General features: G+C 39.6%; 1 pseudogene; it reads left to right on the top strand.

Annotated features, from left to right (window-relative positions):
* LOC127452690 (dynein axonemal heavy chain 5-like) overlaps positions 1-19,002 on the top strand; it is a 220,522-nt pseudogene that overhangs the window by 63,662 nt on the left and 137,858 nt on the right.

Genomic DNA, 19,002 nt, shown 5'->3' on the forward strand with positions numbered 1-19,002 from the left:
CTTTCTGCTTTGCTTAGCTGTTTGTGCATCTCTTTCTGAGCTTTTGCCATTCTGCACTCTTTCGTCCTTTGTCTCTGGTCTCTCCTCACTTTCTTCTGTATCGTCTGTTTCAAGTCTCTCTCCCTCTCTTTCCTTCCTTACCCTGGGAACTCTTGTGCAGTGGTTTAGATGATACCAGGTGGTGCTTCCTTCCACTTGGGTGCTGTTGGAGTAGCTGTCACCACTTTGTAAAGTCCCTCTCTCCTGGGCTCATTCCACTTTCTCCTGAATACCCTCAAATATACTTGGTCACCTGGGACGACTGGACAAGATGTCTCTGTCTCCTCTTTAGGCTCATTTCTTTTTTCCTGTAAATGGATAGCTTTATGTATTGCAGTTAGTTTCTTCATATAAGAGCTAAGTTCCATTTGCAATTGCTCTAGAGAGGGTCCTTTGTAGGGACCTCTGCAATACGGCACAGGCATGGGTCGACCCGTAAGCATCTCATACGGTGTTAAGTGCATGCTTCTGTTAGTTTGCATGTGATAGCTCATTAGCGCAAGAGGTAAAGCATCAATCCAGTTGAGTTTAGTACTTTCACATATTTTGTTAAGTTTGGCCTTGAGGGTACCATTCACCCTTTCTACCATCCCTTGGGATTGTGCGTGATAAACACACCGTAGCCTCTGTTTTATTCTCAATTGTTGCAATACTTGTTTTACCTTTTTTGAATGAATGCTGATCCATTATCTGAACTTATTTCTGATGGTATTCCAAATCTAGGGATTACTTCTCTTGTTAGAAATTTAATTACTGTTCCTGCCCCCTCATCTGCTGATGGTATTGCTTCTACCCATCTGCTAAATCTGTCTATTACCACAAGCATATACCTTTTGCCTTGTACTCGCTTTATCATGTCCACATAATCCATTACCAGGTGCTTGAATGGTCCTTCTGGTTTTGGTATGTGGCCTATTGGTGTCGCTGTACCTTTCCTAATATTGTTTTTGGCACAAACTTCACATGTGGACAGAAAGTCGTCTATCATTGCATGTAAGTATGGAGACCAATATCCCTGCTGTTTAATTTTTTTATCACTTCCCCCCTCGTGCAATGGTCAAAACCATGCACATCTGGAATAAGAATGTTTAAAAGTGTGGTTGGTGCAACGATTTGTCCTTCATGTGAATGCCAAATATCTTGTGTGTCTTTCGTGGCTCCTCTTTGTTGCCACATGGAGTGTTCATAAGGACCTGCTTGTTGCTGAATTCGAATAATATCATCCAATTGAGGTTGTGGTTCTATAAGAACTACTGGAGCTAATATTGCTACTTGACATCCTGATGCTTTTTTAGCTTCCAAATCTGCTTTGTTGTTACCTTTAATGATATAGTCATTTCCTTTTTTATGAGCCTGACATTTGATGATTGCTAATCATTTTGGTAGCATCATAGCAGAAATTAATTGACCTATCTGTTCAGCATGTTGGATGGGAGCCTCTCTGTTTCCACACTGCTCCAAACAGATGACATACACTATGAGCATAAACTGAATCAGTGAAAATGTTTGCTGTTTGTCCCTTTGCTAATTGATATGCAGTCGTGAGAGCTTTTAATTCTGCTAATTGAGCAGAACAAGGCTGTACACACTGTTGGGATATTACAGGCACAAATTCATCCATGTTTTTCTTTAATACTGAGTATCCTGTATGAGTTCCCAAATAATCTCTAAAACTAGAACCATTCACAAAGTAAGTTACTTCTGCCTCAAAGATTGGCGTAGACTCAAGATCCATGACCTAGTCAATGCCAATGAATTAGCCACACAGTAATGTGGCTCACCTTCATAAGCCAAAGGAATCAATTCAGCTGGATTAACTGTATTATATCACTTAATTGTAACATCTGGATATGTAAGTAATGATGAATATGCTAGAATGCGGGCTTGAGTCAGAACAAATTTTCCTTGCTTTAGTAACTCCACAATTTTTTGATGCATATAAATGGTTACTGGGTATCCCATAGTTAATGTAGATGCTTTCTCATATGCATAATATACTGCTGCAAGGCCTTGTCGGTAACATGGTGGGTAACCTTGCGCTACATTGTCCAGCTTAGTGCTATAGTATGCTATGGGTTGTTTTCCTACCACTACAGGTCTCTTGCATCAATACAGCCGAAGCATAACCATCAGCTCTGTTTGCCACATACAGGTGAAACGGTATAGTGTAGTCGGGATTACAGAGGGCAGGTGCCCTTTGTAATTATTTCTTTATAGATTCAAATGCTAGCATCGCATCTATATTCCATCTTAGTGGAGTACTTAAATTTTGCAGTCCTGCTTGTTTCATGATTTCTCTCAGTGGAGCTGTTTTTACTGCATATTCCTCTATCCAATCAGAACTGAAGCCCGTCATTCCTAAGAAAGTCATCATCTGTACTACTGTTTGTGGCAATGGTGTTTTACTTATGCCTTCTAAGTGATCTGGGGCTATAGCTTTTGTGCCATATGAGATCAATCGTCCTAAATACTCAACCTGTGGTTGAGAATACTGTAGTTTTGTTTTGGATGCCTTGTGACCTCCTTGAGCTAATTTAGTAAGTACTTTAATAGAATCTCTATGACATTGTTCCAATGATGTGGAACAAATCGTCAAATCATCTACATACTGCAGCAGAGTACTGTCTATCATTAGGTCTTCTAAATCAGCCTTTAGAACTTGACTGAATATATGTGGTGAGTGTTTAAATCCCTGCGGCATTCTGGTATAGGTATACTGTTTACCAGCATATGTGAATGTAAACAAGTGTCTACTTTCCTCTGCTACTGGAACACTGAAAAAGGCAGAGCATAAATCAATCACAGTAAAGTATTTGGCATCAGGAGGGACATTTGTCAGCAGCGTGTGCAGGTCTGGAACATCAGCTGGCCAATCCTCTACTATATCATTGATTGCTCGTAAGTCATGAACGAGGCGCCATTTAGATTTGTTTGCTTTGATCACAGGAAAAATTGGAGTATTACAGTAACTGTTTGTTTCCATTAACACTCCTGCTTTCACTAGACCTACAATAGTGTCTTTTATGCCCGTTTCAGCCTCAGGCCACAAAGGGTACTGCAATTTTCTTGGCAGTCGTGCACCTGGCTTATGTTGTATTCTTATTGGGCTGGCTGAATTTACCAGTCCTACATCTGTGTCATGCTGAGACCATAACTCAGTTGGTACCTGATGCTCCACTTCCTTAAACAGTTCAGCATCAATAGTCTCTACCAATTTGGGTGTTTTTATCATCTGTGTTTGTATTTTTTACTAATGACTACTTACTGAGGAGTACCCATCAATAAACTTTCACACATAATTTGTATGTAATTTTTGTCAACAGAATGAAAAATCAATGGATTTACTGTTGGTTCCCATTGGCACAGTTTAGCTTTTTTCATCATTGGCTCCAAATCTTTTGCATTCCAATTTTTCCCTATATATAATGATACATGTGGAGCAGAATCTGCTACATTAAACCAATTTTTTACAAATTCACTCTCAGTTATACTCAAAGATGCTCCCTGTTTACTTATTATGATGTATTGTGAGGTCATTTAGATTTTTTTGTCCTTCAGTTCCTTCCTGCCATTTCTTTTCTATTTTTGCATCTCTCTCAGGATCATATATCATTGTACAGTGAAATTCTGATTTTGGCAACTGTGCTTCAGGAATCTGTGCTTCAATAAATTTCCCCATTTATTAATTGTTTGTCTCACATCATTTTCTATCTGTCCTATCAGTACACATTTGCTCTTGGCTCTGAAATCATCATTTGAGTTCTTATTCCCTGTAAGTTTATATACACTGCCTCTGGAGAACACCAAATTTGAAGTCCCAATTTACATAATGCATCTCTCCTTAACAAATTAAAAGGAGTCTGATTTGATTCTAGGATAGGTATAGTTGCACTTTCGTTTTTAGTTTGTGGACACACTGGAGCGGTCATAGGAATTAGCTGCATTTGTCCCGAGAATCCTACTGTCTTTGCAAATTTTCCAGACAAGGGAAGTTGTGAGGCATAATTTGAATTTACACATGTGTAAACCACTCCTGTGTCTACTAGCATGGGTGTGGTTTTTCCCTCTATTTTAACCTGCAGCATAGGTTCTTGATCAGCATTGGTGGTTAAAATTGGAAGCTGACTCTCCCCTTAAGGATTCTCTGGGCATCTCTAATATCCTTGATTTGGACCTCTCCAAGGGTTTACTGGGCCTTGAGATGGACCTTGAAAGGGCTGTTGCCAACTTCCCCCACTTCCGCCCCCAGGTGGCTGTTGCCATGTACTTATGGGGCAATCATTTTTGTTATGTCCAGGCTGTCCACATCCCCAGCACCTTCTCTGAGGAAAATTATTAGGCCTGCCTCTTCCTCTCTGTTCCCCTTGTGATGGTTTTCTTTTCCATCCCATCATCCCTGGCTGTTGAGCATAGACATTGACAATGGATGCAGGGATCTGGTGTGTATTTGTAGGGATTGCTGTAGGTGGATTCAGCTGGATAGTTGGTGATGGAGCATTTACAGGAGCCATTACTGTCATTTGCTCTGATTCTTCTTTCTTTACTGTAGCTTGAATCTTTTTCTTATGCTTATGTGTTAGTTCTTCAAGTTGTAACTGAGTCAGTTTTCTCTGCAGCTCTTTCTCTTGGTTCTTAAGCTTTTGTTCATTTTTTCTGTATTGCTCCACTGCATGAGTCACATGATTGCAAAACCCCTTGTGTTTTTTGGAGGTTAAGCCAACCATGTCCTCCAGCTTGCTCTTTACAGCTTGTGGCATGGCATCTATCACAGCATTTCTAAACAATGTAGCCATTAATGGGTCTCCTTCTGGATCCCCTTCAGTCTCTTGCTTCCATCTGTTTAGTTGTCTCTAAACATATGTGATTGGGTTTTCTGTTTCCCCCAGCTGCTCCCCCTTTAATGCCTTAGGGTCAACTCTGGTTGGATACTCAGCACGCATTGCCTGTCACACTGCTGGACGGTATGCATCAAAAACAGTTCCATCCATGTAATAAGAGTCCACAGCTCTATCCAGACCAGATGTTTGAAGGATTACTTCCATCTTTGCTCTTCCTACAATTTTTGCCAGGAGTGCTTTAATGTCCCCCACAACTAAAAGTCTGCCCATTGTTTGTTCTTCAAACACTCTAATCCACTTCCCAGTCCCCTCGTGGATATCAGGGAGGTGAGTGACCAGCCCCTCAAGGTCCTGTGTAGCCCAGGGCAAATAATGTCCCTACATACCTTTAATTAAAATGGGGAGTTGTTGTGCCAGTGGTCTAAGCCTTCCTCGTTCTCTCCCCTATCCCCACCTTCCTCCATCAAATGATGACTCCTCTTCACTTTCTATATCCCTACTGTCTAATAATCTACTTCTATTTCTCACCAATTTATCTGTGTCTTGTATTAATTTTTCTGTTTCTCTAATTTTCCTATTTATTTGTGCTTCTTTTACTTTTGCTTCCACCTCAATCTCCTCTTGTACTCTTCTTACTTGCCCTATCGGTTCTTCTTCACATTCTTTTTCTTTTTCATACTGTACTTTTATTTTCTCTAATGCTGTCCTTTCCTGTTCATAGCAATCTAAAGGCAAGTTTCTCTCACTTTTTCTATCCTGTTTCTTCTTTGGTCTCACTCCCAGTTTGTTTGTCTTTCTTTTTCTAACTCCACATGTCCTTCCATCTGCATTTCTCCTAAAACTTCTACAGTTCCCTTGCGTATTGGGAACTGACCTTCCGAGGGCACATATGGAGGTGGTTTAACAAGGACTTCTTCTCCTTTTTTACTCATCTCTTTTTCTGCATCCTTCAGTATTTTTCTTGCCCGTCTTATATTTTTCAGCGAATTTTCTTCTTTCTTTTTGAACAGTGCTAGCACTTCTCTCTCTTTTTGTTTCTCTCTTTTTATTTATTTTTTTACTCATCTTTAGTTTTATAATTTTTTAATCAATGTTTCCATTTCCTCGCACAACCCTACATCAAATGTCCCTTCCTTTGGCCATTTTGTCATCATATCTTTGGTTTTCTTTTGCCATTTGCTTGAAAGCTTATCTATAAGTTCTTTACACAATGGATATTTTAATCCTAATATGTCCACAGGAGTGGCTGCCATGATTTTTTCCTATAATACACCAAATCCTATCTTTAGGAAAAATATATCACTGTATTAATATTTGTGACAATTTTTATTTTTGGACAATTTTATTTGTTCATAGAAGTCCCTTTATTATTTTGTGGGGCTCAAATTCTCTACATACCTATTTTCATACATACATGCCCCCTTTTTTGGGCTCATACACTCATTCTTTGTCCTTTTACTTAAGGCTCATTCTCTCATTCTTTGCCCCTATTATTATTTAGGGTTCATTCTCTCATCCACTTCTCTCAAGTGTGACAATAACTGTGCCCTTTGTTGAATCACACTTACGTGACAGTCCAGAAGGCACCCACTGTCCACACGATACAGAGTTTATTTTCTCATACAGCCACAGTCACATATATACTCACACAGACACAGACTTAGTCACTGACACTTATATATACACTTTTTACAAACACAAGGCATTTATAAACACAGAGCTCTCAAAGAATACAATAAAATTCTAAAACGAAACTATTCTACCCCCCTCTTAGGTGACCTGCAGGATTTGCCTCTCTTGCCTTCCTGGTTTTTTATTGATTTATTTATTTATTTTCTGCTTTACATTTACTGTTATCCATCATGGCCCCCTTAACAGTAAAAACAGATAATTACATGATTTGCCTATCTGGTCAAAAACCTGTCTCTCTTGCCTTCCTGGCTTTTTTATTTTTAAATTTTATCTGCTTTTCGTTTACTGTTATCCATCAAGGCCCCCTTAATAGTAAAAACAGATCATTGCATGCATTTATTTCTTCTGGAATCAGAACCCTTTATTCTTTTTTTTTAATAGAATATTCTTTTTTTCGAGCTTTTTGAATGTCCTTACCACCACGGGCACACTCTGGCAAGCAACACAAACTAATTATATAAGCAAAAAATGCTTAACTTTTTAAGTGGCCACTGTTTGAGTTGCTTGTCCAGATAGCCCGTTGTGGCTTCCACTCTGCTCCTTTCCAGTGCCCCAAGTTGGGCGCCAATTTGTTGTGGCTTCTGCCGCCTTTATGAAGAATCACTCTCAAAGTCTTAAGGTTTTAATGCCAGAAGATAGACTTTATTATCAGAGATAGCAAAGCCGAGTCAGTCTGCAGAGTAACTAACTTCTGTATTCAAACATGCCTATATACACATTCACCTAGGGTGTGAACAATACACCCCATACATTTTGTTCTGTGTCTTCAGACTGTTAGAGAACATGAAACTATTTGAGAGGCCCCTCTCCATCTCTCTACGGGGCCTTATCCTATATTTCCTCTAGTTCCTCTAGTGTCAAAACATGAGACTCAAGATTACCTTATATGAGTACCATATGTGATCACATATTCCATTTTGATGGGCCTCCTTTACACAGGCTTCTACACACACACACAGTAAAATCCATGCTTGACCATCAGAAATAATTGTAGACAAAAATGGCTATATTTACATTGATTATACTTGATTAATTTATATTTAACTTGATAAAAAATATTCCACAAAGCCCAGCTGAGGCTTCCGCGTCTGACTGGATGAGCCCACTCTCCAATGCTGTGCTCGAGATCTCATCACCTTCGCAGGCTCCGAACAAGAGGTGAGCCGGCGGACTCATCCAGAAGCCCGATCGGGGCAAATGAGCGTGCTGGGGAATGGGAGGTCCGTGGGGGGATACCGGCAGAGGTGGTCCCATTGAGGTCCCCAAATCGCCCCCAGTTTTAGCCGCGTGGCTTTATACCCGTAGGTAGAAGGACCGAAGCAGGCAGGAAGGGGTGGCTTGATTTCTTACGAAGGCAAGCCGTGACTGCAATGTTGCCATGGTCATGTTCTCGCAATGAGGACATGACCCATCCACGAATGATGTCTCCACGTGGGCAGCGCCCAGACATGAAAGACAGTGTTCGTGGCCATCAGAAGGCGAGAGATAACGACCGCAACCAGGAATAACACACAAACGGAAGGGCATCTTTAAAAAGACGTTCCGTGTGTGCCGCTCTTTTAGAGAAATATACTCTTTTTAGAATATACTCTTTTATTTCTGCCGAAGCACCCAGGGGCATTCTCTGCAGTGCACCAGTGCAGAGGGGGAGAAGCCACTGAAATGTGCCGTCAGATCCAGCAGAGGTGAATGAAAATCCGTGGGAATTCAGCTCAGTGAGCATCGACCGTTCGGCTCCGAAGAGAAAATCTGAATGAGTGGTTGCATACCAGCTCCTTTTATACCCGTATGTTTGGGGAGTGGTATGCAAATACCACTCGCCAATTCCCACTGGCCTTTTTTCAAAGATCAGAGGTGTTTCAGGCTCCCAAGAGTGACCCCTAGTGCCACTACATCGACACAATGTCGAGTGAGTGACAGATAGGGAACATCCATTTTACAAATATGGAAATCAAATGCCTTCTGGAATTTTCTATCTAAATCAACTTTCATCAGGTTCAAATCAATCGTCTGCATTCAGCCACCAATTAAGAGATGAGAATGAGAATGAACACTTTAAAACTACTAACTAAAACATAGCTTCTATCTCTATGTTTATCTTTTCCAGAAACTTCTCTGCGTCTATCTTTTCAACGAGCTACCGATGCAAAAAGGGCGGAGCAGTTTTAGCAATTGATGCTGACTGGCTCAAAGTGTACATGTATTTAAAGGAGCAGTACACAATATACCTAAATGAAACCAATTCTGTAATAACCTCTTTTAAATAATAAAATACACAAATTTTATTCCTATTACCCATCTAATTCTCTTATCAGGGTTACACCCTCCCCTGTTAAAATTATGCATGTCCCGTTGTATATTCTTTACAATCACCAAATTATAGATGCAATATCTCATACGTGTCAGCGTAGTCATAACTATCCATTGATTTGGTGACAGCTATGCTTAAATTCTGAAACAGGGACTGTACTATGGAAACTAAGGGGTTCCCTAACTCAGGGTAATGAAATTTGTGTGGTGGTCTGTGATTTTGATTTGATCTTCTAACAGTGTTTTCTGTTTCCGGTATTTGTAACCATTCATTGGTTTCGGTTTCTGTCTGCTTGTATGTTTCTGAAGGAACTGTTTGATTGTCTATATTCCCACTGGTATAAACTAGATTAGTAATGTCTTCTTTTGGTGCTTCCCTTTCTCTTTCAGGCAAAGGGTTATCATCCTCAGGAATTGGTTTTGCAGATATTTCCGCAACTGACTCGGTCTCAGGTAAAAATTTTGTCATTTTCTCAGGTTCTACTTCTATATTAGGTAAGTTTGAGACTTCTCTTTCTTCCACAGGGTTTTGTCATTTAGGTAAGTTGGAATTTTCTATTTGCACAGGTGTCATCTCCTCAAAATGCTCTACTGCATTTGTTTTAGAAGGAAGGACATCATAGACATGAGCAAATCTGGCTTTCTCAACAAATGGAGAATCGACATGACAGTAGAAAGGTACACGGGCATCCTCTTCCTCAATTACTGAGTAGGTTTCCTCCAGAACAGGGTTCTGACGAGTTCCTCTTCTCTGCTTAAGCTTTACAGGGGATTCTGTCGCGTCGCTAGATATCGGAAGAAATCCACAAGACAGCAAAAGGTCTCTATGTAATGTATGTACAGGACCTTCTTTGTTTTCTGGTCTGACAGTATATACAGGAAGATCCTTGACGTGTTCTACTACAACATGAATATCAGACTCCCATTTATCAGCCAGCTTGTGCTTTCCACGGATTCTTACATTTCTCACCAGCACTCGGTCTCCAACATCAAGAACAGACTCAGTAATTGTCAAATCTGGATTTATTCCTCTGAGCAGATTTCTGTGCAGCTTGAGTGGCTAATCTGTAACTCTCCTCAAGGCATGACTTTAGGGTTTTCACATACTGTGAATGTGATACGTTTGGTGTATCCATAATAGGCAATCCAAAAGCAACGTCTATTGGTAGCCGGGGCTGTCTCCCAAACATTAACTCATATGGTGAGAATCCAGTGACATAATTTTTGTGCAATTGTATGCGTGTACCAAGGGTTTCACATACTCACTCCAGCTTGATTTTTCTTTGTCCTAAGGTCCCTAGCATGCCAAGTAACGTTCTGTTAAAATGTTCCACTGGGTTGCCCCTTGAGTGGTATGGACTGGTCCTGACCTTCTGGACTCCTGCCAAAGTACACAGTGATTATTCGGGATTCAAAATCAGTTCCTCGGTCACTGAGTATCCTTATAGGGAATCCGTAGTTGACTATGAAGTGATTCCACAAATATTTAGCAACAGTAATTGCTTTTTGGTTTGGCGTAGGCATGGCAATTGCATACTTAGTAAAGTGATCTGTCATGACAAGAATGTCTTTGATATTCTTTTGATCAAACTCAAGAGATAAGAAATCAATACACAAGAGTTCAAGAGGTCTTGTAGTAGTAATATTGACAAGTGCAGCTTTCTCAGGTAAGACTTTTCTCCTCACACATCTGTCACAAATCTTTAACTTTCTTTTCATTTCAGCCATCATCCTTGGCCAACAGAATCTAGAGTGAACAAGTTCCAAGGTATGCTCCACATCCATATGCCCCATGTCATCATGTAAGCTTTGTAGGACAACAGCCCTATACTCTGATGGTAACACTACCTGATAAGTAACTAATTCACCATTCTGTCTTCACCTTCACAGAATACCATCCTTGAGCTCCAACTGTTTCCACTCTCTCAAAAGTAAAGGAATATCTGGGAGTTCAAATCTGACTGCAGGAGGAAAGCTCTCTCCAGTTTCAAGGTAAGTTATGATTTCTCTCAACGTTGGATCAGCACGTTGTTTTACCAATAACTCTGCTTTAGATAGGTTTGGAATGAATGAACATCCTGTAGGTTCCTCAGTAAAACTTTCTGGTATTGCTTGTGCTTGAAGGGCAAGTGATTCTTCAAAGGTGATCCCTGAATGTGCCACAACTAGGTGTTTCTCACACAGTGCTTTATCATCATCTGTATTTATAAGGCTCTCACTGCTTGGTCCCACCAGGTGATGAAGAGTGAACTGCTTCATGCGTTCCCTTTCCTTCTGGGAAACTAGATCATCAGTCAGTTCTCCATGCGGCCACTGAGAAAGACCATCTGCATCAAGATTTTGTTTCCTTGCTCTGTATTGGAGATTGAAAATGGAAAGTGCAGAAAGCCATCTATAGCTTGTAGCATCAAGTTTAGCTGAGGTAAGAATATAAGTCAATGGATTACTGTCAGTCACAACAGTGAAACTTTAATGCTGCTATTTTCTCTGGATCTGTTTCTACTCCATTCTTAGACATTATGTGACCCAAGTAACAGACAGACATCTGAAAGAATTTGCATTTCTTTGGAGATAACTTGAGACCATACTCTCTGAGACGATGAAGAACTTTTACAAGTCTATCTTCATGATCTTCAAGTGTTTCTGAAAAGATTATCAAATCGTCAAGGAAAACAATAACCTCTTTCAATTCATGTCACCCATGCATCTTTCCATTAACCTTTGGAAAGTACTTGGTGCATTTGTGATCCCTTGGGGCATCCAATTAAACTCCCAGATCCCCAAGGGACAAACGAAAGCAGTCTTAAACTTATCAGATTCTTCCATCTTGATCTGATAATACCCAGACTTCAGATCTTGGACTGAGAACCACCTTGACCCAGTGAGTGCTATGAATGTTTCCTCCAAATTAGGGAGTGCATAAGCATCCTTTACCGTCTGCAGATTTAACCTTCTATAATCAATACACAACCTCACATCTCCATTCTTCTTCTGCACAACCACTATCGGAGAAGAAAATGGGGACTGTGACTCTCTTATCACTCCTGCATCTGCAAGCTCCTGAAGATGCTTCCTAACAGCTTCCAGGTCATGTGGATGTATTGTCCTTGCTCACTGCTTGAATGGTGTCTCATTGTTAAGTTTGATTTGATGTTTCACATTGTTTGTGTGACCAAAATCCAAATCATGAAGTGAAAATACCTCATGCATGCTGTTCAGCTTTCTAGTGATTCTCTCCTTCCACACGGCTGGACAGGACTCACCAAAGTCAAGGGTAAGGTTAACTCTGTTTTCTGTTTCATCTGCACTGCTAGATGATTTACTCAAATCAGCTTGTTTCTTTGTAGGTACTACACTCTGAACTGAATTTAATTCAGCAATCACACTGTTGGCGGGAATGACAACATCCCAGTTGGTTTCATTTTTAAGCATCACAGGTAATTTGTATGGTTGATTGGTAGGTAGAGTGAGTACACAACTTGATATAAGGACACCACCGGGCAAAGAAATTCAGATGATGGCTGAATCACTGATACTTTCTCAGCATTTATGTTATGAATATGGGCATATCCATGGAGAAGAACCCTTTGACCAGCTGGAATAAGTTCTGGTGTCTTGCTTTCAATTGCACTAATCCAAGATTACCACTGGTCACTTGTTTTTCTCTGAGCTCAAGAGTTTTAAACACAGCCCTATAGCCATGGGGAGCTTGGCTTGGTTTCAAGGATTTCATTTGACTGTACAAAACATCAAGAGTGTTGGTCCCTATCAACACCTGGGAATGATCACTGGACCGCAAATGAACCGCAAACTCAGTTCCGCAAAGCTCTTTGGGAAAAAAGACACTGAGTTCAATGTTTCCTTCATACGGGTCACACTGGCCATTTGCTCCTTCATCTTCAAAAAGATTACTCAAGGGGAAAATCGTTTGCTCTGACAGGTGTTTCTGATATGGTAGTCACCTGTGATCCGGTGTCTAACAGGCAATTGCAGTTTTTACTTGCAATTTGCACTTGAGCTGTACATTTTGTTCCAATTAAGCCTTTGGGCAGGGGCTTTTCTGACTCTCTCACTCTGGCTTTTTTGGAAAAAACTTTTCGCTTCAAATGTATGGGACACTCCTCATGTTTTCCAGCTCCCATCGGTCCCGTGACAGGAACTGCATCTAGTTTAACATAAGAAAATCAGAGGACATGCTCTCACTCTCCCATTGTCACTGCCTGTCTTTCAGCTCTTTCCGCTTGGACTCAACTAATGATGGATTGGAATAATTTTCACAGAATTTGGCAGTATGCCCATTTTCTCCACATAAGAAACAATACCAAGCCTTTGGTTTCATTTAAACTTTGTACATGTCTTTGAGGCTGCTTGGTTTTCAACAACCTTTGATCCCATTTTCTCAAAGTCAGACTTTTTATGTTCTTCAGGCTTTGCTGTCTTAGACCTTCATGGCTTGGGAATTTTCAGTTTAGCAAGCTGAGCTTGGAGATCTGCTACTTGTTTCTTAAGCTTCTGTGTTTCAATAGAGAGCTCTCCAGAAGCTGAAGAATCAAAAGCTTCATGGTAAGTTTATGTCACTTGCAAGCCTGACATAACTTTAGCTTTAGAGGCTCCAAGATGTTGCTTCATGTGCTTTGCTTTGGCAGCTAACCTATCCTCTTCTGTACAAAAAAGCAGCAGCAATTCTGAGAATGAAGGTGGGTTAACTTTCCTTTGCTCTTGTTGTAGCTCTGCTATGAGAACATCATCACAGCAGCCATGGCAGAACTACTTGAGAAGCAATCTGTCTTGATTATCAGAAACTCCTCCTTGCTTTATGACCAATGTCAATGCTGCCTGCAGCCTATAAAGACAGGAAGAGGGTTTTTCACCTGCATTTTGAAAAGTGTTCAAGAACTTCGCATACAGTTCATCACCATCAGCATCTATTCCATATGCTGAACCGAGCAGATCAAGATAAGCATTTGTGGAAGCCTGAGAACCAAGAGGCTTAATAATGTCTGCAGCTGGGGGAAGAAGACTTTCAATTATCATTCTGGATCGTTTCAAGTCAGAAACTGCAGGATCTTGGAGGATAAGTTCAAAAATTTTTCTCCACGAGTCATAATCTGCTTCATTAAATGGACATGGCAGTCACCCAGAAGAAACTCTGAGATTAAAGTAGGGATGTAATTGGGATGCAGACTCACTGCTTTTCACTATATGCCCTACTATGAGTTTCTGTACTCCTACAGGTTGAACATCTGAATCACTTAATCGGGGAAGAGTTGTTTTCTCTTTCATTTTATAGTTCATGGATGGATCTGACTGAGCTTGAACAGATGCTTTTGCATCGATGTGGGCAACATGAGTAGGACAAGATTCATGGTCACTGTCTTCTTGACGCTCATCACTTAGCTCAAAGCTTTAGGCTCATGACTAGCTTGGGCAGGCTGAGCAATTGACTTACTTATACGTGACAATTCCTCCTGTATTACTACATTGAAAGCTTTGCCACTTATCTTGGCAATGTTCTGAAGTTCATCAAGATATGACTTAGTAGCTTCACTTCCAGCTTGGAATGTGTAAACACTAGCAAGGGGCCTAACATGATAGATAATTTCAGGGTTTGAAGTGCTCTTGAATTCTAGTGGGAGCGAGGAGTCAGTGCTTTCATTGCTGTGCCATACTGATACTCTACAACTACCTGCTTGTAATACTCAGACACTGGGTTGTTGATTTCTATGACTCTTGAAATAGAACCATGTTTTTACAAGTATTCAAGAATTTCCTCATCTGCCTCAGATTTTGAAAGACCACTCAAAATTAGAGAACTGTGCACCTTAACTCCCTCTGACTGTATGAAATCCATATATAATTTTGGAAAAGAAAAAAAAAACTGTCCTTTTTTATATTTCAATATCAGGTAGTAAGCTAACTGAGATTTTTTTGTTGTTGTTGTTTGTTTTTTTTTTGTTTTGTTTGAAAAAATCAAATAATTGCCGGACAACGGAACAAAACAAAACAATATTCTCATTAATTTGAACTTTAGCTGACACAACAGCACCACCTCCTGGCTGGCTCGCCAAACTTTATGTATATAACCAGTATATCAAATTACTCTTAAATCACTTGGCAATAATAATGAATTTCTGAATACCAATGGGCCTATGCAACTAGATTCGGCTAGGGAGGTAGAGGTGTGTGTCGGAAACCACTCAGACTACTGTTTTAGTCAATTATATATATATATATATATATATATATATATATATATATATATATACAGGTGCTGGTCATATAATTAGAATATCATCAAAAAGTTGATTTATTTCACTAATTCCATTCAAAAAGTGAAACTTGTATATTATATTCATTCATTACACACAGACTGATATATTTCAAATGTTTATTTCTTTTAATTTTGATGATTACAACTGACAACTAAGGAAAATCCCAAATTCAGTATCTCAGAAAATTAGAATATTGTGAAAAGGTTCAATATTGAAGACACCTGGTGCCACACTCTAATCAGCTAATTAACTCAAAACACCTGCAAAGGCCTTTAAATGGTCTCTCAGTCTAGTTCTGTACGCTACACAATCATGGGGAAGACTGCTGACTTGACAGTTGTCCAAAAGATGACCATTGACACGTTGCACAAGGAGGGCAAGACACAAAAGGTCATTGCAAAAGAGGCTGGCTGTTCACAGAGCTCTGTGTCCAAGCACATTAATAGAGAGGCGAAGGGAAGGAAAAGATGTGGTAGAAAAAAGTGTACAAGCAATAGGGATAACCGCACCCTGGAGAGGACTGTGAAACAAAACCCATTCAAAATGTGGGGGAGAACCACTACGCACAGACGTATGCAAGACATGGGTTTCAGCTGTCGCATTCCTTGTGTCAAGCCACTCTTGAACAACAGACAGCGTCTGAAGCGTCTCACCTGGGCTAAAGACAAAAAGGACTGGACTGCTGCTGAGTGGTCCAAAGTTATGTTCTCTGATGAAAGTAAATTTTGCATTTCCTTTGGAAATCAGGGTCCCAGAGTCTGGAGGAAGAGAGGAGAGGCACACAATCCACGTTGCTTGAGGTCCAGTGTAAAGTTTCCACAGTCGGTGATGGTTTGGGGTGCCATGTCATCTGCTGGTGTTGGTCCACTGTGTTTTCTGAGGTCCAAGGTCAACGCAGCCGTATACCAGGAAGTTTTAGAGCACTTCATACTTCCTGCTGCTGACCAACTTTATGGAGATGCAGATTTCATTTTCCAACAGGACTTGGCACCTGCACACAGTGCCAAAGCAACCAGTATCTGGTTTATGGACCATGGTATCCCTGTTCTTAATTGGCCAGCAAACTCGCCTGACCTTAACCCCATAGAAAATCTATGGGGTATTGTGAAGAGGAAGATGCGATATGCCAGACCCAACAATGCAGAAGAGCTGAAGGCCACTATCAGAGCAACCTGGGCTCTCATAAGACCTGAGCAGTGCCACAGACTGATCGACTCCATGCCACGCCACATTGCTGCAGTAATTCAGGCAAAAGGAGCCCCAACTAAGTATTGAGTGCTGTACATGCTCATACTTTTCATGTTCATACTTTTCAGTTGGCCAAGATTTCTAAAAATCCTTTCTTTGTATTGGTCTTAAGTAATATTCTAATTTTCTGAGATACTGAATTTGGGATTTTCCTTAGTTGTCAGTTATAATCATCAAAATTAAAAGAAATAAACATTTGAAATATATCAGTCTGTGTGTAATGAATGAATATAATATACAAGTTTCACTTTTTGAATGGAATTAGTGAAATAAATCAACTTTTTGATGATATTCTAATTATATGACCAGCACCTGTATATATGCTGGCTTTATTGAAATGTATAAAATAAAAATGAGTGCAAACACAAATCAACCAATTTGTAAAATAAACAGTGTAAGAAATGTCCTTTGTAGTCCTTTGTCCTGCATCACTTGTAAAGTCTTTGTTCCATTTTCCTTTTTGGAAATGTAATAAAGATCAGTCATCGAATACTCTCAACTGTCATTTGAGATCCTACCACACTGTTGGTTATGGAAAATCAGATTCGATGTCCGGGACAGGGAAATCTTCAGCATGCTTCATTCAAGGTTTCTCCATGGGTTTGACTCACCATCAATGAATTCAACTCAGAACACAGCTCAATCAAATTGAAGGGAAAAAGAAAAGACCTGACCTGTTTATAAAAAAACAGGTTCAGTCAGAATAAAATATTCATAATCCATGACATAGACATCAGAGTGTGACAAATTTGACCTTACTTATACATTGAACATATACTTGTTACATTACTTATCATATTATATTGTATAACATATCCGGTTATGTTCTTAAAGTGTTTAAAATATTTAAATCACTTTAAATACAAATTCATTTCCAATTTCTCTCCTTTTGAATTGATATTTTATCAAAATTACTTTGAATGCATCAGAGATAAAAGAAAAAAACATAAAACATCCATTTTACAAATATGGAAATCACATACCTTCTGGAAAATTCTAACTAAATCAACTTTCATCAGTTTCAAATCAATCATCTGCATTCAGCCACCAATTAAGAGATGAAAAAACAATGTTTCCAACGTCCAGCGATGATATGATGAGTTAACAACTTGAATATGAGAATGAACACTTTTTAAAACTATTAACTAAAATATAGCTTCTATCTCTACCTTTATCTTTTCCAGAAACTTCTCTGCATCTATCTTTTCAATGAGCTACTGATGCAAAAAGGGTGGAGCAGTTTTAGCAATCAATGCTGATTGGCTCAAAGTGTACATGTATTTAAAGGAGCAGTACACAATATACCTAATGAAACCAATTCTGTAATAACCTCTTTTAATGCTCAATTATTTCCCCTCACCACTAAGCCAGAGGGTTCTGACTAAGCAGCATATGGCATATTTATTATTATTTAGCAATTATTAATTAATAACAGTTGCAAAACTAATCATATGACAAAGTGTTTGACATTGCTTTGCTACTGTAAAATACTAAATATTTGTAAAAAAATAAATAATAATAATTCTGTTTAATGTAAAGTTTCTGCAGCTTGACAGGGCCCCATGCTGGTCGGAGGCCCTGGTCAGATGCCCGGTAGGCCCGTGTGTTAATCCGTCTCTGAATTAAATGCACAAGACACAGAGCCATTTCAGCGCTGATTGCGGGTGGTTAGTGAATGAGACGCATGGGTTTGCGCTGAAGTACCATGCGCAAAAGTGGCGCAACTGTTTAGTGAATTCGGCCCTCTGCTTTTGGTTGAGGAAAACGCCATTCTAGTGTAGATGAGAGGCGTAAGCATAGCAAAATTAATGCATTTCCGAAAACATATTAGTGTGGCCGTGGCCTTTTTATTGTGTTTCTCATCACATTCAGTTCAAACGGCAATCTCAAAACCTAGCTTAAACATAATTTATTTTGCCATTGCACTGTATATTCAGTAATGTTGCAGCTGAATACTGGTGCAGGAAACACTTTCAGTGTATTTGAGTACACTAGTCTGCATGATTCAGAAACCTTTTACGGAACCGAGTGTAGCGTATTGGAAGGAAGTCACGAGAGCTGGATCTAGGTGCAGTGAAATAGTATTTAATAAAGTAAACAAAGTACAGATTAACAGGGTAAACACAGGAACAAAAGAAACATCCACGATGGGAAAAACATAGGAACAGAGAAAACATCTATGATAGGAATGGGTCCATAAACAGGAGGTCAAAACATATAACAACTGACAAGGACTGAACAGAAATCAGGGCATTATATAGACTAATAAGTTAATGAAACACATGTGAGGAAAATCAAGGACAGCTGGCAGTGATGAAGGCAGGGAATTATGGGAAGTGTAGTCCAGGAGGAACAGATGACAGGGGAGAAACACAAGGCAAACAACAGTGAATCATCATGACACTGAGAATGATTTGTTGGTACAGGTCTTACTGTGGCTGTAGAAGTGCAAACATGTAGAATTTTGCTAATTTTTTTACATTTAGGGTATCATGCAGCTTTTATGACTCATTTTAATTAAGTGACTACATGGAATCTTTGATGCAGAATCGTTTAAAATTAATTAAGGCGACAATAAATAAATAAATAAATAACAACAACAA

This window comes from Myxocyprinus asiaticus, chromosome 15 (genome assembly GCF_019703515.2).
Source record: "Myxocyprinus asiaticus isolate MX2 ecotype Aquarium Trade chromosome 15, UBuf_Myxa_2, whole genome shotgun sequence".
In the NCBI taxonomy this organism is placed as follows: domain Eukaryota; kingdom Metazoa; phylum Chordata; class Actinopteri; order Cypriniformes; family Catostomidae; genus Myxocyprinus; species Myxocyprinus asiaticus.